Source organism: Apodemus sylvaticus, chromosome 12, assembly GCF_947179515.1.
Source record: "Apodemus sylvaticus chromosome 12, mApoSyl1.1, whole genome shotgun sequence".
Taxonomy (NCBI): domain Eukaryota; kingdom Metazoa; phylum Chordata; class Mammalia; order Rodentia; family Muridae; genus Apodemus; species Apodemus sylvaticus.
In genome coordinates, this window is record NC_067483.1 from 2,569,944 (window position 1) to 2,595,115 (window position 25,172).

General features: G+C 37.4%; 1 pseudogene; it reads right to left on the reverse strand.

The window, feature by feature from the left end:
• Nucleotides 1–25,172, reverse strand: part of LOC127697734 (contactin-associated protein like 5-1-like) — a 508,343-nt pseudogene that overhangs the window by 124,272 nt on the left and 358,899 nt on the right.

The following is a 25,172-nucleotide window of genomic DNA, read 5'->3' on the forward strand; positions in this document are numbered from 1 at the left end:
CCAAAAACCAAAAAAACAAACAAACAAACAAACAACAACAACAACAACAACAAAAAACAAAACAAAACCAAAAACCACATCAACGTGGCAGCCAATCAGCAACTGCCTGACATTTGACTTACAACAGATACAGAAAAGTCTTTACAAGGTAATCCTTTCTCCCTTCCTCGACTTATGAACCAATCAAAAGTGTACAAATATATCAAAAGCTCAGCTAATCCTGGTGAAAGGTGACCCAACCTCAACTGGAGAAACCCTAAATGGCTTTAAAAGGGGCTTGTTGGCTGTCTGCAGGGACACAAAAGAATCCCTAGGTACTGTACCACCCTGAGCTTTAGATTTCTGGTGATGCAAACCGCCAGGGGTCTGCCTGAACTAAGGAACTGAGCACATAGGCGGTTCATCTGCAAGCCAGTCCATCGCAGGACCTGTGTCCTATGTGAGAATCAACAGAGGGAGTGACCCCCACCACAACTTCTTCCTTCCATAATAGAGGAGACAGAGAACACCTGGTTGACCTTGACAACCTAAGTATAGCACTGCTTGAGGCAAGACTGAGAAGGGCTCCAAAGGCACAAAAGAAGCCAGAATATCGGTAATCTGTGCCAGAAAAAACCCAGTCATCCAGTGTTGCAGAGATAATCTTAAAGATCCACAGTAGGTTGAAGCACCAGTCAGTGACAAATAAGACCATCTAACTCCTGGGAGAACCAGATGGCTAAAGGCAAACATAGGAACATTACTAACAGAAACCAAGGCATTATGGCAGCATCTGAACCCAATTCTCCAATATTAGCAAGTCCTGGATATCCCAACACACCAGAAAAACAAGATTTGGATTTAAAATCACTGGTCATGATGGACACATGAAGGACATATTTTACGAAATTCAGGAGAAAATGGATCAAAAATTAGAAACCCTTACTAGGGAAACACAAAAATCATTGAAAGAAATTCAGGAGAATACAAAAGCCAATAAGGAGGAAACGCAAAACACACTTAAAGAAATACAGGAGAACCTTGATCAACAGGCAAAAGTCATGAAAGAGGAAACACAAAAATCACTTAAAGAATTAGAGGAAAACACAAACAAGCAAATGACAGAACTGAGCAAAAATTTCCAGGATCTAAAAACAGAAGTAGAAACAACTAAGAAAGCACAAAGGGAGACAACTTTGGAGATAGAATACCTTGGGAAGAAATCAGGGACCATAGACGCAAATATCAGCAACAGAATACAAGAGATAGAAGAAAGAATCTCAGATGCCAAAGACACCATAGAAACCATGGACTCAACAGTTAAAGAAAATGAAAATGCAAAAAGCTTGTAACCCAAAATATCCAGAAAATCCAGGACACAATGAGAAAGCCAAATCTAAGGATTATAGTTATTGATGAGAGTAAAGATTTACAACTTAAAGGGCCAGCAAATATCTTCAACAAAATTATGGAAGAAAACTTCCCTAACCTAAAGAGAGAGATGCCCATGAATATACAAGAAGCCTACAGAACTCCAAACAGACTGGACCAGAACAGAAATACCTCCCATCACATAATAATCAAAACCCCAAATGTACTATACAAAGAAAGGATACTTAGGGCAGTAAGAGAAAAAGGGCAAGTAACATATAAAGGAAGACCTATCAGAATTATACCAGATTTCTCACCAGAGACCATGAAAGCTAGAAGATCCTGGGTGGAGCTCATGCAGACTCTAAGAGAACACAAATGCCAGCCGAGACTACTATACCCAGCGAAACTTTAAATTACTATAGATGGAGAAAACAAGATATTCCATGACAAAACCAAATTTACACAATATCTTTCTAGAAACCCAGCCATACAAAGGATAATAGGGGGAAAGCACCATTACAATGAGGCAAACTATACCCTGGCAAGAGCAGGATATTAAGCTTCTTTCAGCAAATCCAAAGAAGATAACCACACACGTATAAAATTAAAATCAAAAATGTTAGGAAGCAATAACCACTACTCCTTGATATCTCTTAACATCAATGGACTCAATTCCCCAATAAAAGGACATAGACTAACAAACTGGTTATGTAAACAGGACCCTACATTTTGCTGCATACAGGAAACACACCTCAATGTCAAAGACAAAAACTACCTTAGAGTAAAAGGCTGGAAGACAATTCTACAAGCAAATGGTCCCAGGAAATAAGCCGGATTTGCCATTCTAATGACTTTCAACTTCATGTCATCAAAAGAGACATGGAACATCACTACTTGCTGGTCAAAGGAAAAATCCAACAAGAAGAACTCTCAATCCTGAACACCTATGCCCCAAATACAAGTGTGCCCTCATTCATAAAAGAAACTTTACTAAAGCTCAAAGTACACATTGCACCTAACACAATAATTGTGGGTGACTTCAACACTCTACTTTCACCAATGGACCGATCAGGAAAACAGAAACTAAACAAGGAGACAATGAAATTAATTGAAGCTTTGAACCAATTGGAGTTAAAAGATATATATAGAACTTTTTATCCCAAAGCAAAAGATTATACCTTTTTCTCAGCACCTCATGGTACCTTCTCCCAAATAGATCATATAGTTGGTCACAAGACAGACCTCACCAAATAAGAATTGAAATAATCCCATGCCTCCTATCAGATCACTATGGAGTAAAAGTTGTCTTTAGTAACAGTAAAAACAACAGAAAGTGCACATACACATGGAAACTGAACAATACTCTACTCAATGATACCTTGGTCAAGGAAGAAATAAAGAAAGAAATCAAAGATTTCTTAGAATTTAATGAAAATGAAGGCACAACATACACAAATGTATGGGACACAGTGAAAGAAGTGCTAAGAGGAAAACTCATAGCTTTGAGTGCCTCCAAAAAGAAATTTGAGAGAGGTTACACTAGAAGATTAACGGAACAACTGAAAACCTTGGAACAAGAAGAATCTAATTCACCCAGGAGGAAAAGAACACAGGAAATCATCAAACTCGGGGCTGAAATCAATCAAGTAGAAACCAAGAGAACCATACAAAGAATCAACAAGACCAAAAGCTGATTCTTTGAAAAAATCAACAAGATAGATAAACCCTTAGCCAGAATAACCAAAGGGCACAGAGAAAGTATCCAAATTAACAAAATTAGAAATGAAAATGGAGATATTACAACAGAAACTTAGGAAATTCAAAAAATCATCAGATCCTACTACAAAAACCTATACTCAACACAACTGGAGAATCTGTAGGAAATGGACATTTTCTTAGACAGATACCAATTACCAAAATTAAACCAGGATCAAATAGACCATCTAAACAGACCCATAACCCCTAAAGAAATAGAAGGGGTCATAGATAGGCTTCCAACCAAAAATAACACAGGACCAGATGGTTTCAGTGCAGAATTCTATCAGACCTTCAAAGAAGACTTAACACCACTACTCTTCAAACTTTTCCACCAAATAGAAACAGAAGGAACACTACCCAACTCCTTCTTCGAAGCCACTATTACGCTGATACCAAAACCACACAAAGATCCAACTAAGAAAGAGAATTTCAGGCCTATTTCCCTTATGAATATCGATGCAAAAATACTAAATAAAATTCTTGCCCACCGAATCCAAGAACACATCAAAACGATCATACACCATGATCAAGTAGGATTCATCCCAGGGATGCAGGGATGGTTCAATATAAGGAAATCCATCAATGCTATCCACTACATAAACAAACTCAAAGAAAAAAAACCACATGATCATTTCATTAGATGCTGAGAAAGCATTTGACAAAATTCAGCATCCTTTCATGCTAAAAGTCTTTGAAAGGACAGGAATTCAAGACCCATATCTCAACATAGTAAAAGCAATATACAGCAAACCGGTAGCTAACATCAAACTAAATGGAGAGAAACTTGAAGCAATCCCACTAAAATCAGGGACTAGACAAGGCTTCCCCCTCTCTCCATCTTTTCAATATATTTCTTGAAGTCCTAGCTAGAGAAATTAGACAACAGAAGGAAGCCAAAGGGATGCAAATTGGAAAGGAAGAAGTCAAACTATCACTATTTGCAGATGATATGATCGTATACTTAAGTGACCCTAAAAACTCTACTAGAGAACTCCTACAGCTGAGAAACAACTTCAGCAAAGTGACTGGCTACAAAATCAATGCAAGCAAATCAATAGCCTTTATATACTCAAATGATAAGCTGATTGAGAAAGAAATTAGGGAAATGACCCCCTTCACAATAGCTACAAACAGCATAAAGTATCTTGGGGTGACTCTAACCAAACAAGTGAAAGATCTATATGACAAGAACTTCAGATCTCTGAAGGAAATCGAAGATCTCAGAAAATGGAAAAACCTTCCATGCTCATGGATTAATAGGATTAATATAGTTAAAATGGCCATCTTGCCAAAGGCAATCTACAGATTCAATGCTATTCCCATAAAAATCCCAGCCCAGTATCTTCATAGAGCTAGAAAGAGCAATTCTCAAATTCATCTGGAATAACAAAAAACCCAGGATAGCTAAAACTATTCTCAACAGTAAAAGAAATACAGGGGGATTCAGTATCCCAGACTTTAAACTCTACTACAGAGTAATAGTGATAAAAACTGCATGGTATTGGTACAATATCAGGCAAGCAGATCAATGGAATAGGATTGAAGACCCAGAAATGAACCAACACACCTATGGAAACTTGGTCTTCGACAAAGGAGCTGAAAGCATCCAGTGGAAGAAAGATAGTCTTTTCAACAAATGGTGCTGGTTCAATTGGAGGTCAGCATGCAGAAGAATGCGCATCGATCCATTCTGATCTCCTTGTACCAAGCTCAACTCCAAATGGATCAAGGACCTCCACATAAAACCTGACACACTGAAACTAATCAAAAAGAAACTGGGGAAGACCCTGGAGGACATGGGCACAGGGGAAAAGTTCCTGAATAGAACACCAATAGCTTATTCTCTAAGATCAAGAATTGACAAATGGGACCTCATAAAACTTCAGTTTCTTCTGTAAGGCAAAGGCACCGTCAAAAGGACAAAACGTCAACCAACAGACTGGGAAAAGATCCTTACCAACCCTAAATCTGAAAGAGGGATAATATCTAATATATACAAAGAACTCAAGAAAGTAGAACCCAGAGAACCAAGTAACCCCATTAACAAGTGGAGTACGGAGCTAAACAAAGAATTTTCACATGAAGAATTCGGAGAGCTGAGAAACACCTTAAGAAATGTTCAACATCATTAATCATTAGGGAAATGCAAATCAAAACAAGCCTGAGATTTCACCTCACACCAGTCAGAATGGCTAAGGTCAAAAACTCAGGAGACAGCAGGTGTTGGCGAGGATGTGGAGAAAGAGGAACACTCCTCCACTGCTGCTGGGATTGCAAGATGGTGCAACCACTTTGGAAATCAGTATGTCAGTTCCTCAGAAAACTGGGCATGTCACTTCCTGAGGACCCTGTTATACCACTACTGGGCATATATCCAGAGGATTCTTCAGCATGCAATAAGGACACATGCTCCATTATGTTCATAGCAGCCCTATTTGTAGTAGCCAGAAGCTGGAAAGAACCTAGGTGTCCTTCATCGGAGGAATGGATACAAAAAATGTGGTATATTTACACAATGGAGTAATATTCAGCCATTAGAAACAATGCATTCATTAAATTCTTCATACTAAGTGAGGTAACCCAGTCTCAAAAGATCAATCATGGTATGCACTCACTGATAAGTGGATATTAGCCTAGAAACTTTGAATACCCAGGACATAATCCACAAATTAAATGCTGTCCAAAAAGAATGGGGGAGTGGCCCCTGGTTCTGGGAAGACTCAGTGCAAGAGTATAGGCGAATTCCAGAACAGGGAAGTGGGAAGGAGTAGATGGAAGAATAGGGGGATGGAAGAGGGCTTATGGGACTTGTGGGGAGTGGGGACTCAGAAAAGGGGAAATCATTTGCAATGTAAAGAAAAAAATAATATAAAACAAAAGGGGCTTGTTATCTTCCCTTGTGGCCACTATTTTGTTTGAATAGTTGATCCACACATGCTGGCTTTTTTCCCCATAATAAATGCTCTTTGTCTTTGCAAACTCTCAAAAATGGGTTCTTCTTTAAGTGACTCTTAGATCCTCACAGTACAGTACCTGGAGAACTAGAAATGATGGAGCCTTAGAAGTAAGGAGAAGCTTGTTTTGAAGTCTGGAGAGAAACAGTAAGAATAAGGGGAATATAGGGTGAGTGAGAAAAATATATAGCTACTATGTAAGGGACACTGAGTCAGGCAAGAAGAGCCTCCTCAGAGAGCAGCATTTAGAGCCCCTGAGAAGAAATACCGCTGAGGAATTTGGGTCCTATACTTGGAAAAAATAAAATCTGTGATATTTTACTCAGTTTTGTGGGTAGCAAACAGATGGCATCTCACTCTTTTCTCCCTACTCCAGCCTTTAAATCCCAGTTCTTTTCTCTCATTTTTCTTGAGATAAGCTTGGTCAAATTCCATAGATATTATCAGATAACATTTTCATTATATGCCTCCTAAATTTCATTTAGCATATGTAATCCAGTTCTGTTAGTATGGAAGCCAGATAGTGAACGTCAAGAAGTCTTGATCTAAACAAAGTTTTGAAGTATATGCATATGTACAAACTGACAAGTGTCTATCAATATATCCAGTGGAGAGATGTATTTGATTGTGTGTGTGTGTGTGTGTGTGTGTGTGTGTGTGTGTGTGTGTGTGTGTGTGTGTGTGCAGATACTCATGCATATGTGCAGGTTTGTACATGCTTCATGTGCATGCTCATGAGATTGATATTGGGTGTCTTCCTCACTCACATTCTAGACTCATACAGCCCAGCTTGTTCTTGAATTCACAATATTACTGAGGACAGCTTTGAACTTCTGATATCTTTATCTCTATTATTTAAGTGCTAGGATTATAAAAGTCTACCATGTGCCGGGTTTTATTCAGAGAGGAGGAAAACTCAAGGCCTTGTGCATGGAACATACTCTCTCTACCAGTTGACTTGGCTCTCCATCTCTCATTTTTTCACTGATACTGGTTCTCAACTATTAAGCAGATTAGATGGACAGTGAGCTCCAGGGATCTCATTCTGCCCCAAGGCTGAGATTATAAAAGTGTTTCACACTGAGCCAAGCTTCTTAAATATGTGCTGAATTAATATTGCCATGCTTGTACAGCAAGCACTTTACCACCAACAATCTCCATTGCTCCTTAGAAGAATTATTATAAGTTACTTGTATTTCTTTCTCTATTTTTATTACAAAAATCATATTGTAAAATGCTATTACTTCTATAATACAAAAATGTAAGGTTACTTAATTATAACTTGGAAAAGATTCATCATATAGTATCTTAGGAGGGTGAAACAGATGAGGGACTGTGTGGACAAGATACAGTTATACTTATTTGAAATCCAGAAGACACAAAAACTTATTTTGTCAAGATTTACTAACAACTAAAAAATTCTTAGATCAAGTATTAATAATGACAACTTAATTATTTTTCCTGTTCAAGGATATAGAGTTATCCTTAATAAAGAATGTTTGAAAGGAAGAAAAATCATGGTCTTCTGTAATCACATTGAAAAGAAAATTATTTAACTTATTTTTTAAATATACAGCTAACAACAATGCCCTTGAAGACTCCAGATTGTAAAAGCAGCTGGCCAGATGCTGGGAGGTTTTTAAAATCTCCTGTGTTTTTCTTTTTTCTTTTTTCTTTTTTTCTTTTTTCTTTCTTCTTTCTTCTTTTTCATACTTTTTTATTAAGTATATTATTCATTTACATTTCAAAGGTTTTTCCAGTTTTGCATCCCTCCCAGAAAACCCCCAACCAATTCTCCCTCCTCCTACCTTGATGAGAATGCCCCTCTACCCAACCCACTCCCACCCCCCACCCCTTGATTTCCCCACCCTGAGGCATCTATCCAGCCTTCTCAGGACCAAGGACCTCTTCTCTCACCAGTGCCCAAGGCATTCCTCTTCCAAAATGTTGCTGGAAACATGTGTACCCCTTGGTTGATGGCCTAGTTTCTGGGAGCCTTGGGGTTCTGGTTGGCTGTCATCATCATTCTTTCCATGAGATTGCAAACCCCTTCAGCTCCTCCAGTCCTCCCTCCAACTCCTCAATCGGGGACCCTGCTCTCACTCTAATGGTTGGTTAGTAGCATCTGCCTCTGTAATTTTAAGGCTTTGACAGGTCCTGGCCTCTCTAGAGACAGCTGTAGGAAGGCAAAGAAGAAAAACTTAGGGGACAGCAGATACTGGCCAGGATGTGGAGAACCAAGAACACTCCTCCATTTCTGGTGGGATTGCAGATACTGGCGAGGATGTGGAGAACCAAGAACACTCCTCCATTTCTGGTGGGATTGCAAGCTGGTACAACCACTCTGGAAAACACTTTGGCAGTTTCTCACAAAATTAAACATAGTACTACCTAAGGATCCAGCTATACCACTCCTGGGCATATACCCAGAAAATGCTCCAACATATAATAAGGAAACATGCTCCAATATATTCATAACAGCCTTATATATAATAGACAGAAGCTGAAAAGAACCCAGATATCCTTCAACAGAAGAGCAGATACAGAAAATGTGGTATATTTAAACAATGGAATACTAATTAGCTATTAAAAACAATGAATTTGAGAAATTCTTAGGTAAATGGATGGAACTGGAAATTGTCATCCAGAGTGAGGTAACACAATCACAAGGGAACACATATGGTATGTACTCACTGGTGAGCCCAAATGCTAAGAATAAACAAGGTATCATTTACAGCTCAAGAAGAAGGAAGAACAAAGTATGGGTCCTTTGGTTTTTCTGAGAAACAGAACAAAATACTCACAGGAGCAATTAGGGAGACAAAGTGTGGTACATGGACTGAAGGAAAGATCATCCAGAGACTGTCCTATAAATAGTCACCAAACCCAGGCATTATTATGGATGCTAAGAAGTGCTTTTCTATGTTTTTCAAAACCTTCCCACTTAATACTATCACTACATCTATGCATACTGTACTCACTGAACTTCAAGCTGAACTTATGGAGCTCTTGGCCATATTGCTCTGGCTTGGGTAATCAGAGCCATGGCTAGAGGGAATATCAGAGCTATAGCTTGCCAGCTGGATCACCTTTGGAATTTTATCTCTCTAAGATTTAAATTCATACATAAGACAAATACATTAGAAATATATAAAGCATAATCTTTAGGAGAAAAATCCCTCATGGCTAGGGATATAACTCAATGAATAATGAGCAGATGAGCTTAGACTCTAGCATTTTTTTAAACAACCAGAAGTACCTGTAATCCCAGAACTATGAAGACAAAAACAGGAGGATCCAGGGAACTAAATGGCTAGCAAGTCTAGAAGAAAAGGCAAGGTCCAGGTTCAATGAGAGACCTGTTTTCAAAAATAAGGTCTTTATACAACTAGAGAGAAGGCCTAGTGGTTAAGAGTGAGGAGTACTTTTTCAGTTCCCAACATTCACATGGGTGGTACACTGCAAAGTATAACTTCTGATTCTGGTCACTCAATGTCTTCTGAACCCTACCGACACTTACACTCACATGTGTATATGATCCCACTCCAAATGGTTAAAAGGAAAATAAAATAAGTATTAAATAAAGTGGTTAGAAACTGAGGAATACATCTGATATCCATCTCAATATGTATGCACACTCATGTAGGCTTGTGTACACACACACAAAAGCATAAGTGAAATGGTAGAAGAGTCCAGATATGTTGAAAGAGAAGACATGGAGGGAAGCGTTATGATTTATATTATATTATATTATATGCATGTATAAAATTATCAGAGAATGAATAAAGGAAGAAATAAAAAAGGAGGAAATAAATACATGCATAACCTAATAATTAAATGTATTAACACTAGTTACTTCATAAAAGATAAAATATATACCACCTTACCAGACATACTATTTGTTTTAAGTCAGTATGAAATAGATTGCCAGTTGTAACTGGGTTAAGTAGAAGGGTCTGGGGATCATGAACTGTGACTACAGTTGATGTTTTACTGCTCAGCAATGCATAGATCAACCACATAGCACCCACCAGTGCTTGGAAAACTGAATATAATGTGAATATATACATAGGGAGGCTGAAGAGTCCAAAAGGAAAGGAGAGTCCAGATAAACAAAGGAAAACACATCAGTATGCTGATACTAAATGAAGTGCTTTGGAAGAGATGGACCTAGTGTCACAGAGTTAGGGTAGAGACTGAAAGGGAAAAGAACACATGAAGATCAGTGATAAGTTCCAGCAATGGACAGCAGGAACTGCACTGTCCAGCACACTTACTTCCTACAGGCTGAGTAACACAGTGCAAAAGGTGACACCTAAAGAGTAACTGATAATCTATATTTACTACAAGATCATTGTTCCCACCTCCATGGAGAAATGCAGTATTTAACCTCTACATTCCCAGAGCATGGAGAACATCACTTCATTAGAGTATCACTGCCAAATACTGGGTTAAACTTCTCCCATATCAGCCAGTTATAGGTGGTGCTCTGAGTTCCGAGTACTCCTTATTCCAAGATTATGTTCCCCCAGACAAATTATTGCACAAGGGTCAAATAGTTATAAGTAGAAACTGTTTATTAAGAAAGGAGAAGCACTCCTGAAGATGAGAGTGGACAAGCCAGATGAACAGAAGAGAAAGTGTGTGTTCAACAGGCTTGGGCCATAGGCCATATGCTTCTTTATAGGATAACTCTACAGCAGCTGCCCCTCCGTCTTTTGTGTGGCATGAGCTTTTCTTAAACACAATTGACCTGTGTGATGACAAAGAAGAGACTCTAGTCCTCTTCTGCCAACTGGAACCATTCATATGAAAGTATTGATGCTGCTGTATCCAGGGTTTATTTTCTTACCACAGTCCTACACTGGAACTTTGGGCATTATATATTTCAGTAGAGACTGACACTGGTCAGTGTTTGTTATGAGAAAATGAAGCCACAGAATAGTACTTGGAAACAGTTGAGTTCCTTCTTTGTGCAGAATTTTATGTAGTGATGTACTTGATTAAAAAGTAAATGTTTAACACAAACAAGATGTTGCTATTGCTTTGTACTTTCCATTTCATTTCATTGGAGTATCATTGGCCACCAGGAACTTTTGAAGCCCTAAATTCCTCTGTCAAGTTATACATTCTAGAACTATTTTTTCTCCTGTAGTGTGGCTGCTACGGCTACATGCTAATGGTTTGAGTTCTCTGGACAGAGAGGAGATAAGAAGCAGGGTGGCAAGAGAATAAACATGGAGTCAAACCATCATTTTTTACTCAAGACTCAACCATTAATGAATCTCTCCAAAGATAAATAGGCAAGCCAAGACCCTCTCCTGGAGGCTCAAAACCGGTTCTGCTTGTTCTGCAGGAGGCTGGCAGTCAGGTGCCTGACGGCTATTCTTTGAGAACAATAGAGCTAAAGCTCTAGGAAGACCAAAGTGAGATCATCGTATATGGCCAATATAAAAGGGATTTTTTTTTTCTAGCAAGAATGATGTTTTGAAATTGTGAAAGCAAAGATCCTGATGGCATATTAAAATTAAATGTGCCACAGGTTTTTAATAAAGGGGCAGATTCTGCAACACGCAAACTATCTGTAAAAAGATTAAAAGTACTATTTATATGCTAAACAACATTTAATACTGCAGTTACCTCTGCTAACTAGGCTGAGAACCCAGGTGTTTCTATAATCACCCGTTGATTATTAATAAAATATCTAGCTCTTTTTTCAGAGGAGCCATCCTTGAAAATCAAAAGAACATTATGCAGCGGCTGTAAAGATGTCATATTAGGAAATACAACCTTATTCTTATATAAAACTTTATTAATTTATCTTGAGAATATGGTTATTTATAGTTCCTTCAAATCTTATATGAGCAAGTAACCAAACTGTGCTATGCTGCTTTAGCCAAGTATCTTGATCTATATTAAAAGGCTGAATAATGATATCTGTTTCTTTGTCAAAATAAATTAGCGACTGTTTCCTTCCAAGCACAATTATCTAGGCTACAGCTTCATAATATGGCAGGTTATTATGTTTAGGAGGCACCCTCAGATGAATCCACATAAGAGGAACCTTTTGCCACAATACTCTTATAGGCTAATGAGTCGTTATAATTTCTCCTTTAGATTAATTTTTCTAAGTTAGTTTAACAGTCTCCAAATTCTCTGTCCCACAAGTTCTAAAAACTTGAAGCAAGGCTGTTTATTTGATCTGGGACATTTGACAATTAAAGTGTGTGGGTACTCAGCAAGGCCACAGTCAACATTATCTTCAGTACCACACCAATACTCTGGCATCTAGCAGGTTTCTGCAGCATTCTGTGGAAAAAGAAAAACAACATAAACATGCTTTCTTTCCCAATATTAAGTCAGGATCATGTCATATGCCAATAAGCGAATTATTCCATCTCACATAGGAATTATATGCCTAGTTATAGGATGTCATATATACTCAGCAAAGAGTTTCTTGGCATCCAAAATTTAATTTTTTAAAAAATATGCAAGCATAATTTAAATGATATGCAGAGGTATACAATTTCACCTCTATTTTTCTTTTTAAGAAGATATTATTTTAAATATTTTTATATTATCTCATCTTTGAAGATAATAAAGAATTAAATTGTCAAGGACATCTCAAATGTTGCATAACTTTTATTTATTAAATGGTCAGTTCCATTATCTGTTTTAATTTAAGTTGGAACACCAAGCATATAACATAATATAGGCAATAACTATGTAATTATAGAAAATAAATGTAGTATTTTTATTTTTTTATATTAGAGCAGTTGTAACTAGAAATCCTAAAAATGAATCATTAGTCACATGTACATATTCTAATTTTCTAAATTAGAAGTATGAGAATCATTTATCTATATTAATTAATTAAGTCCTCTAGAATTAACACCATTATGTGGTAGAGGTAAAAACTGAGGACCCCAAGAACAAGTCTCTATAATTTGATGTACACAAAAATATAAAATTACTTTTTAATCCATTATCCTTTTGATGATATAAAGAATATGCTTGTATGGCCAATTGTTTCTATATAGTCTACCTGGAACACAAATTTCATGTGATTTGTCTTAAGTGGTCTTGTCCAGGTACCTTTTAAAAGATTAATTATATATTACTCTTGAATACTATCATAGCTGTGATGATCTAAGTAGCACTTCTTGAAGTTTGTGGATAGTCCAGAGGCCTTATCGATTAGATGAAATGTCACATACATGCATGGGCTCCAAGGAAACAGGTCTGAGTGTAGAGAAATTAGAGCTTTGGGTAAAGGAGAGACATGCACAAATATTTCACTCTTGTTCTGCAGCTTGTTAGTTGGTGCACAGAGGCTGAATTCTGAACTTTCACAAGCTCCATATTTATTGATCATTTGATGAGGCCTACAAAAGTCTGACCTGCAAAACACATTGAGAATTATAGAATTATAGACACTGACATGTGAATAAGCATTCAGTATCATCTCACTTCATTATTAATTCAGAGGATCTTTCCATTTGAGAAGATTTTGAGTGAGAGATGGAGATAGTATAAAGTTATGTGTGAATAAGTTACTGGAGAATTTGGAATGTGGAAGTTTGATGACATTTTCAGAGTTCTGAGATTATGGATGAATATTCATGTGTATATGGAAAATCTGTATCAACCTTCCGCCCAACTCCAAGGGCTCATAGGAGTACAAAGAAAGCAAGTTGAAGAATGTATGGACTGGAATCAGAAGATTATACTGTCTTAAACAAATAAGACACTCTTCATCCTCGAAGAAGTATCACTAAGACTATAAAAATAAACAACACACAACTCTCAGGGAGTTCCTAAAATGTATAAGATTCATAAAGCCCTTCTTCAAGGTTGTATAAGCAATAGTGGCTGCTGGGGAGAGATGATTTTCTGATCTACCCAGATGCCTACAAATTGTGCAATGAGCTCCAGGCATATAGATTTGGTGATTTGTCACTTATGCTGGGATGTAATTTTGGTGATACAAAAGCAAACAGTGATGAGTCCTCCTTGCTTGTGTAATTAATTCATCACCAAGAGTTCACAAGCAGTCCCAATAAACTCATGGGGTTTTTCAAATTGGGCTTCAGTAAATCTGTTTTTGGCCTGTTGTCAATGCCCTTCTGGGGTGAATATATATCTGTGGGTCCCTAGAAAAAGTCATAAAACAAGCACTGATATAATGTAATAACTCTGGGTCATAGTGATATGATTATTTGATGAACTGTCACATTTAACAGCCCCAAATTTAGGTGCTAGCTGTCCATTTATATTGAAATGGCTACTTCTCTCTAGAGCAGTGGTTCTCCACCTGTGGTTGTGACCCCTTTAGGGATTGAATGGCACTTTCATGTTGTGGTCTCATATCAGACATCCTGTATGTAAGATATTTACATTATGATTTGTAACAATAGCAAAATTACAACTTTGAACTATAAACAAAAGAAATAATTTCCACAACATGAGCTGTATTAAATGGTCACAGTATTAGGATGGTTGAGAACCACTGCTCATGTTTGCCTATTTGCCACTTGACCTGTGGAGACTGTATCACCCATCCTTGTTGCCTCTCACAGCAATGATATGTTCCCTTCATTGAGCACAGACTCAACCTGGTAGGATGGTGCAAGCTTTTCTCCAAACACCACTAACACTTATCAACAGAAATATTTTGCTCATCTGAAAGAATCCAGTCAAATGATTTAGAAATTTGGAATATTAATTAAGTAGCTCATGAGTTGTCACAACTGTTTCACAGATAGAGAAGCAAAACTTTGAAAGAAGCTTTGAAGAAGGATTAAGTATACCCAATGAATACTTAATCCCTTCTCTATACATAATGAGATGTTTAGTATCCCCAACAATACTTAGAAAAGCAGATTTAAAATAGCAATAAAAACTCAAAATTTTTACTCTTGTCATTTTTAAAAGAAGAAATACAACATACATTAGATTTTCATCATTGCATGTTATAATGCCTCTCTAATGATTGCCTTATTTGGAATTTAATTTGCAGACAGAGTCCTGTTGTGGACATTAAAACCTTTACTAATAGTATAAACATCTTGCCCAATCTCTTTAAAACTATTAGAGATTGAAAAAAAAAAAACATATGCTATATTATAAGAGACATCCAGGTTAGAGATGAGCTCTTATTTTTAACAGTTATTGTTGTATTTTATGACTTATAAACTCTTTCTTTCTCTCTGTCTCTGGTGTGTGTGTGTGTGTGTGTGTGTGTGTGTGTGTGTGTCTGTGTGTGTGTTACTTACTGGTATGTAGGTGCTTTGGGTGCAGGAGTTCAGAAAAAAACTTTCAGGATTCACTTCTCTCCTTCCATCTTCTATTTATCTCATTCTGTTTTTATTGTTTCTACCTACAAGATATTTACTACAAGCAAGCTAGCTCACTAGCTTGCAGCTTACAGTTAAGTATGTTCCCTGCTTCCAACCTTTCTCTAGGCTTGTTAGCGTTACAGATGTATGACCCCTGTTAACTGTAAAACTGAAAAATTATTCTGTAAAATTTCAAGTGACTACAAATATAGATATTAGCTACCAAATAAATCATAAACAAATTCCAATACATAGATCCAGATAGGGTAGGAGGGAAGGAGAAATGGAATAGATGTTTCAGATGGACTGCTGGAAGACGGGAATGGAAACAGCAGGGATCAGGTTGGAGAAGATGGAGGAAAAGCATGCAGGGAGAGAAAACCGGAATTAGAGAACATATGGGGAGCTATGTGGAAACTTAATGTAGTGGAAACTTCCTAGAATCTGTAAGGGTGCTCCTAGTGAGGACATCTACTAATGACGGATACAGAGTCTCATCTTGCCTCATTTAACCACGCAAGGATCCCAGAGTCAGGACTGGGATGTACTTGGTTGAGTTGTGGCCATGAGGGTCCTGTGGAGATCTCTAAACAACCAAGTTTGATACTAGGAGAATGAGACTTGCTATCTTCAGACTGACAGCAAGGACTCATTGCTGAGGAATAAGCAGATTGCACAGCTCATTGAAGATGGAAAAATTAAGCTGATGACTATATGAGGCCTTCACCCTTATTTTCTAATCTCTTTTGTGTTGGGATGTTCTCGATAGGATACTTAACAACAACAAAAAAAGTGGAAAATAACTCAGGAGCAATATTTCCTTCATGCAAGATATGCTGAGGCAACCATGGTGTACAACTTATGGGAGTAGTCAATCAATACCTGATATAACTTGAGATCCATTCCAGGTGAGGAGGCCTATGTCCTACACTGCTTGGAGAGCCATGAACCAGAGACTAGATAACCCAGAGATTCAGGGTAATGTCAAACATGACTGGGCAATAAAATGAAATTAATGAAATGATTCCTAATGGTATTCTGCTATTTTCATAGGTTCATTTTCCTTAGTCATCATTAGAAAAGCTTCCTCTGGCAGTAGATGGGAGTAGATCTAGATGTCCCCAGGCATATATTGTGCAGAAAGAGTTCAAATAAATTGGAGGTCTCCATCAGGTTCCTTCTCTAAAACTTGGGTAACCTGTATAAAAACAGTCAGAAAGATTGTGGGAGTCATAGAAGACAGAGGATAGCATGAGAAAGTTACTCACTGAATCAACCAAGAAGGGCTCATATGAGCTGCACACTAAGGAACCAGTGTCTGAACCAGTGTCTCTGCACATATGCTGTGACTGTGAGCTTGGTGCTCTCATGGAACTCTTAACAGTGGGGGTTGCTGTGTCTTTGACTCAGTTTTCTGCTCTTGGGATTTTTTTCCTCCTGTTTGGTTACCTTGTCCAGCCATATTGTGTGGTTTTTTGTTTGTTTGTTTTGCTTTTACTTGGGGGTATTTTGTTTTTGTTTTATTCTGTTTAGTTTTTGTTTCTTGGACCTGCTCTTTTCTGAAAGGAGGCAGAGGGGGAGTGGATTCAGGGGGAAAGAGGAGGTTTGGGGAGGTAGGCAGAGTGGAAGGAGGGAAATCTATATTGTATTCAAAAAGAATCTATTTTCAATAAAATAGAAAAGAAAATAAAGAAGAGAAAACATAGAAGAGAAAAGAAAGAAATGAAACAAGAAAAGAGAAAGAGTGGATGCCAAGTCAGAGAAAAGATTAGAGTAGGTAAGAATGTCCCCTATCAGTTGGGTTTAATCTCTAAACCCCACAGGAAAGTAGAAAGAAACAGATTGAACAATGTCATTCTCTGACCTCCAAATGTGCACTATTTTATGTATGCACTCCAAATACACGAACACACAGAAACACACTAATTTTTTTAATTATATTACTAATGGGTAGGTTTCTTTTCTTTATAAGTTATTATGTACTTTCCTGGCTCCTAGTCTTCTGTATTTCTTTCAGAAAAGTACTTATGAAGATCAAGGGTATTGCCAGTAGAGAGATGCCAGGAAGAAAGAACACAAAAAATCTAATATACTACATATGATCTGTTATAACATTTTCTCCTGGAGGTTCGGTACTGTTTTAGTCTTCCATATGTCAGTCTTGACACCTTCTCTCAATTTTATTCTCCTGATTCATACTAGGCTCTTACTGGGTCTCTTTCTTCTAGCTGACTTGTACAATCTCACTGCTTTCAGATATTCCTTTTTATTTTTTATATATTTTTTGTTTTTTAGAGACAGTGTTTCTCTTTGTAGCCCTGGCTTTACTGGAACTCACTCTGTAGACCAGGCTGGCCTCAAACTCAGAAATCTGCTTGCCCCTGCATCCCAAATTCTGGGATTAAAGGTGTGCACCACCATTGCCTGGCTTCCAGATATTCTTGATTCATACAGGTTTCTTTCTTATTGTTTGGTTCTTTGTATGTGAATGGTATGTGTGTGTGTGTGTGTTGTATTTTATAGAAAGGGAGGTTATATATGTACATGACAATATGTGCAGAAGAGAACCAGAAGTTGATGTTGAACATGTTCAATACCTCCCACCTTAATTATTGAGGCAGAGTCTCTCACTTGAATCTAGAGTTCATTGATGATAACTCTAGCTTATCATTTTGTTTCAGGGATTTTTTTTTTTTTATTCAACTTCCTAAGTACTAGTATTGGACGTGGGATTCTTCATCTGCCTGATATTTATGAGGGTAAATGTGACCTGAAATTAGGTGAACACATCAGTGCAGCAATGTGAAATCTTCCCATCTCCTTAGATTGCTTCTATTAATCTATTTCAGAATATGTGCCTGCATCCTAGATGTACAGCATGAATGAATAGTGACATCTTTGATAAGCTTTCTGGTTCAGGACTCTAAGCTGGAAAGCAAGCCACAACTCTGCATCCTGCAGAAAGACCAGCTCTTTGTGTTGTGCAAATTAAGTGGTTCCCCACTATCTTCAAGGTGAGATACAGTGTCAGCAGTATATCAAGCTAGGAGATATATTTATGAATGTCAAGGGTATTGCCTGTAGTGATATGCCAGGAAGAGACAACCCACAGGGTCAGATCTTGAATCTGTGAAGATCAGCTAGTTCTAGCCTCCATCCTTGAATAACTGCATAATTCTTATTTCCCGTTTTATAGAGGATTTAAGATTATCCAAGGATACTAGAGTAGTTATTGGTAAGGTCATGTTGTTATCTGTGGTATGTTAAGCCCAGTCCATGTGTTGCATTTGGCCATGTATGACTTTAGAAAGCTTCTAAGGATTCTGAGAAGATAGTTCTAGTGGTAGTCTTTGCCACACTAGTGTGTACACCTGAAGTCAATTCTAAATGTTCTGTAAATATTCTGTAAACAGACAGGTATGGTGGTATATTCCTGTAATCCTAATACACAGTAGTCAAAGTCAAGGGCATTCTAGGCAATTGATCAACTTACAACCTAGAATTTCTAGGTTGAGCCTAATTTCTCAACATTACTATGTAGAGAGTGTATGTGTACCAGGCGACAACATTGGGATTTGGATCTCCTCTTCCACCTTCTGGGTCCAAGGGATTCATCCTTCATAAGCTTTTAGGATTCAATGGCTGGAGTCCTCATCCATTCTGCCATCTTACAGACCCTTCTTGAAGATTCTAAAGATCTACAGATACTTATATAAAAGACAGTGCAAACTAAGAAACAATTGACTACAAAAAACGATAGTTACATAAGAAACAGAGATTGAAACAGTGGACTAAAATTCTTGTACTTTATCACAACTAATAATAAACAAACTCACTTGTGGCAAGAATAGGTATTTTTATGCTGTTTTCTTTTAAGATAGGGGCTGTGGCCCATGATGGATTTGAACTGGCTATGTATCTAAGGTTGACATCAACATGAGATGATTCTGCCTTCAATTCCTGAGTAAATGCTAGGATTACAGGCCGGCACACTAAGCCAGGTTTATGTGGTAGCTTGCCTGAATCTCATCTTTGTGGGTGCTCAGCAGGCATTTTTCTAGCAGAGCTATATTCTGAGCTCTAAGGTCTAATTTAGAAACCAATGGAAAGAAGTTATTCTTATGCAAAATTAAGGATAATGGTGCAGGTGAGGGACACAGAAACTGTTGCTCCTGGCAACAATTCAACTTTGTCCCTGGATCTTCTTAAATATATGCTTGGAAATTGTGGGATGTTGGTTTTGACTTTTGGAGTAAAAAACTAACTTGGTTGCCAGAAGATTGAGTATGGTCTTTTTCTTCCAGGGAAGTATTTTATGCCACATGATTGAATATAAATAAGATATAAATGGAAGGCCACAAGGGAAGAAGAAAGCAAACTTTGTTCAGATCCTACTAGCTTCAGCCACTTATGAATTTACTGTTATTATCTCTTAAATGTTCAATTATTTTTGAGTACACTTGGCCATTTCTGTGCAGAGTACTGGGGATCTAAGAACATAAGTTTCTTGGCTGCATGAAGCTTATAAATTACTAGGTGATACAGATTAATTTTAATGAATTGTGCCTATACTTTATTAAACATTCATTTAAAATGAGATGGATGATGATAAGGATTAGATGAGTGATAAATAATTACATAAAGTATGAAAAATAATCGAAAATAGATGAAAGATAGAAAGATGGACAATGTTATTTCTATCTATTAAAATTTGTTGTTTTACTTAGAAGCAGTCAGCTCAGCTGACAATACTCTTATTCAGAATTTCCGTTTCAGTAAGGATTCTCCAGTCAATCTCTGCTAAATATTATATGTGTATATAATATACACACACACACACATTACCAGATATATAGATATATATATAGTCTATCTGTCCATCTGTTATTTATCCTTTCACTTTAGCTTGCTGTATACTTAATAGGTTTACTCATTCTCATTCTAAGCAGAAGTATGGTGATAGTAGCTCAGTCTCCGGACAGGACAGAAAAACTTGCTAAGTCATTGATGCTTTATTAACAAAAGATTAATTAATATATGTCATATATTCTAATTTGTAGAGATCATTTGTATATTTATGAAATATAGTTTGGTTTGATAAGGTAATGAGTAGAAACTACTGAAGTCCCACAGCTGAGCATAGAATCTTTCCCTCACAAGGTAGGGGTGGGGGTTCAGATGTTTTCTAGAGAAAAGAGCTGAGAGAGTTACTGTGAGTTTTGGGCAGATTACTAGAAAAGTCATTAGAGGAAAGAAAAGTGTTAAACTTTTCAATATCATATATCAGCAGGCAGGGTGTAGGAGCCAATGATTGAAGACTGACTGGAGAGGAGGAGGTCTGGGGCATCTCGGTAGCCAAAATTGCCATTTTTTTTTCTATATCAAACTGGAGATATTTAGCACATTTTCTTGGGGAATCAAAATGTAAGCTTCCTGTTAGTATTTCTGGAGGCCAGGTTGACAGACAGAAAAGCTAAGAGACCTGATCCTAAATCTGAAAGAAAAAGACTTAATAAGCCATCAACCAAAGAGTAGACATCGAGTTATCCATGACTCCAAACAAATAGGCCACAGAGGATGGTCTTGTTAGACACCAAAGGGAGGAGAGTCCCTTGGTACTAGAAAGTCTTGATGCCATAGTGTAGAGGAATACCTGGATAGGGAAGCAGGAAAGGGTTGATTGGGGAAGGAGAGATGGCTTATGGGATTTTTGGGGGAGGGGGAACATCAAAGGTGACAAGATTTGAAATGTAAATAAAGAGTATATCTAATAAAAAAAGAAAAAGAAAAGAAAAAATTTTATTTAATCTTTAAAAAATTTATAAATTCATCTCTTCTTCAATATCTCCTGTCCCCTTAGCATATCACCCTTCCTACTTTCCAGTTCTTAGAAATCTATCGAGTTCAATTAGTCATGCTCATATGTACATGACAAACCATCCCCACCTCGATGTCTCATGGAACATCGTAGAAGAGGTAGGAGAAAGAATATGAGGACTGTCAGATTGGGAGAGTGCTATGAAATTCTATCTTTTCATTTTGTTTCTCAGTTTCTCATTAAACACTCCAGACTGTCCTCAAATTCAAATTCATTTTATACTTTCTTATTTATATCTTGGCTGTTAAGATTTTAGATGAGTACACTGGACTCAAATATTCTCTCTCTCCCCCCCCCTCTCTCTCTCTCCCTCCCTCCCTCCTTCCCTCTCTCCCTTACTCCCCTCTCTCTCCACCTCTGCATGCATAAGTGCATGTGTGCAATCCCATATGTATGCATCCATGTGTCTAATTTTGAAAAAGTAGAGAAAGACTAGATATTGGGTATCTTCTACAAGTGTTCTCCTTATTTTTTGAGATTGTCTCTCATTAAAACTGCAGCGCTCCAATTGCCAGAGTATTTAACCATCAAGTGTCAGAGATTCTTCTTTATTTGCATCTGCAGTACTGGGATCACAGGTACATGCTGCCAGGTCAAACTCATGTTCTTTTTAACAACTGTTCAGGCACCACCATGCTCATCAAAATGACATTATTTACATAGCCTCAAATATTCTTTTTGAAAAATAATTCAAATAGTGGTTTTAAATAACAACTGTGGCTATTTGGAGTCAAATGGAAATTCATGAAGAAAATAGATTTGTGGAGCATTTTGCACAGGTTAAAATACCATAAAAGAAAGAGAGAGCAGAAGGCTCAGACATACATCAGAAGAATTGAGACTGACCTTCATAGAGCTGATTGTCCACTGATGAGGTTGGAACTGCGAGGGACTGAAAGTGCTGTTCAATACAGACTGCCTTCTTCATTAGGAAATCACAGACTATTGTCTCTATTGCTTAAAAATAAGCTGGTTATAGGCCTAGAAAGATAGTGCAGATGTTAAGAGCACTAGGGCCTTTTCCAGAGGACCATGGCTTAATTCTCAGTGCCCACACAATGACTAATGATTGATCCAATGCCCTCCTTGGCAACCCTTGGAATGGCATTTTCATGGCATATACACACTTGCTGGTAGAACATCTATACACATAAAATTAAAGTTAAAAATTAAATGTAAATAAGCAAAATCAAGTGAATACAGACCTAATATAAACAACATCTCAGTGACACTTGAATAAGCATGTGGTAGTGTACTTTAGAATTAAATTGAGCCTTCCAGCTTACCCTCAGATGTCCAAAGACTCTTGTGAGAACCTACACAAAAAGAGGCAGGCAGAGATAGTAACTAAAGGAAAATTTTAGAAAAAGCATTATGTGAGATAGAGAAGAATAAAGAGGGAGGGAAATACTAAACAGGGCCCCACAAGGCCTTTGTTAGGGTAGATGGTGTTTTATAGAGCAGGGTTTTGTGTTAATAGGTATAGTCTAGTCATAGAATTGAAAGTCAACTTGACATGGATGAGAAGAAAGGCCTTCATGAAGTTTGCCTATGATCATTTTCATAGGACATTTTCATTAAAGAGGCCTTCCCCCACTATAGGCATTGCTGTCTTTGTGCAGTTGGGTCTGTGCTATCTAAGAAATAAAGGTTAATATTAGTCAGGCAGTAAATTAGAAAGCATAATTCCTGCTTCCATGTTCCTAATTTGATCTCCTGCTTTGTCGAGGATGTGAAGCTTCAAACCAAATGAACCTTCTGCTGCAAAGTAGATTTTGTCTGTGTTTTAGCATATCAACAAAGGAGCAAACTAGAACAGACTCAAGCCAGAGGCCATAGTGATATCTTGGGTTTTATAGAGAGACTTATGGATAGGATCATGGGCAACCAAAGCCAGCTACAGATAAACAACTAAGAAATTCATTCTGTCTTGAATAGTTCCCAAGGTGCTAACAACCATTGATGGCCAGTCTTACTGAAGAATTCCATCCACTTAAATAACTCAGGAAAATAGTAGTGTCTTCAGTGGAGTAGGCAGGCTTGGGTTCCCTTAAAGTCAGAAGTGTCTTAGAATGAAACAGCTGGGTTTTAGCAGATCTGTGGGTATATTTCTACTTTAAAAATGCATATATTTTCTATTATAAAGCTGATGTATTGGCATAGATTATTATATGATTTCTTCATTGGAAAAAGATAAAGTGCTACTGAAAGATACTTTTCAACATTATGATGGCTTATAGACTCAAGAGAGATCTGTGGGTAAAATATTTGTTTTAAAAGCACAAGGGCATTAGTTTGCTCCTCAGATCCTGTGTGTGAAGGCTAAGGGTGGTGGTAAGTACTTTTAAGCTCAACACTGTAGAGGGAGAGACAAGCAGAACATGCACTGTCAGAGTCTCTCAGTGGACAGCTATATCAGGTTCCTGCCAAGCACTTGTCATCAACAATAGTGTCTGGGTTTGGTTACTGTATATGGGATAGATCTGCACATGGGGCAGTCTCAGGTTGGCCTTTTCTTCGGACTCTGCTTCACAGTTTGTCTCTGTATTTTTTCTGAATTTGTTGGTTGTTGTTTTGTCCTATTGACTGTGTTCTTTGCCTTATGGAAGCTTTGCAATTTTATGAGGTCCCATTGATCAATTCTTGATCTTAGAGCTATTGGTGTTCTGTTCAGGAGAATTTTCCCTATGCCCATGTGTTCAAGGCTCCTCCCAACTTTCTCCTCCATAAGTTTCAGTGTGTCTGGTATTTGATACATTTGCACTTAAGCTTTGTACAAGGGGATAAGAATGGATCAATTTTCATTCTTTGATATGCTAGGACCCAGTTGAACCAGCACCTTTTGTTAAAAATGCTCTTTTTCCACTGGATGGTTTTAGCTCCTTTGTCAAAGATCAAATGATTACAGTTATGTGGGTTCATTTCTAGGTCTTCAATTCTCTTCCATTGACCTACTTGCCTGTCACTGTACCAATACTATGCAGTTTTTTCAGGATTGGTCTGTAGTACAACTTGAGGTCAGGGATAGTGATTTCACCTAAAGTTATTTTATTGTTGAGAATAGTTTTTGATATCCTCGGGTTTTTTTTTTTTTGTTTTGTTTTGTTTTTTGTTTTTTGTTCTGTTGTTGTTGATCTAGATGACTTTGCAAATTGCTCTTTCTAGCTCTATGAAGAATTGAGTTGGACTTTTAATGCGGAATGCAGTTCTGTAGATTGCTTTTGGCAAGCTGGCCATTTTTACTATATTAATCCTGCAAAACCATGAGCATGGGAGATCTTCCCATCTCTGACTTCAATTTCTTTTTTCAGAGACTTGAATTTTTTCATCAAGAAATTTCACTTGTTTAGTTAGAGTTACACCAAGGTACTTGATATTATTGTGACTATTGTGAAGGGAAGGTAGTTCTTTCTCTAATTTATTCTCAGCCTTCTTATCTTTTGAGTAGAGGAAGGCCAATGATTTGTTTGAGTTAATTTTATATCCAGTCACTTTGCTGAAGTTGTTTATCAGGCTTAGAAGTTCTCTGGGAGAATTTTTGAGGTCACTTAAATATCATCTGCAAATGATATTTTGACTTCTTCTTTTCCAATTTGTATCCCTTTGACTTTTTTTTGTTTGTTTGTTTGTTTGTTTTCTAATTGCTCTGGCTAGGACTTTTAGTACTATATTGAACAGGTATGAAGCAGTCTTGTCTAGTCCCTGATATTAGTGGGATTGTTTGAAGTTTCTTTCCATTCTGATTGATGCTTTCTACTGCTTTGGTTTTCTGTATATTGCTTTTACTGTATTTAGGTGTGGGCCTAGAATTGCTGATCTTTCCAAGACTTTTATCATGAACAGGTTTTGGGTGTTTTCAAATGTTTCTCATCATCTAATGAATTGATCTTG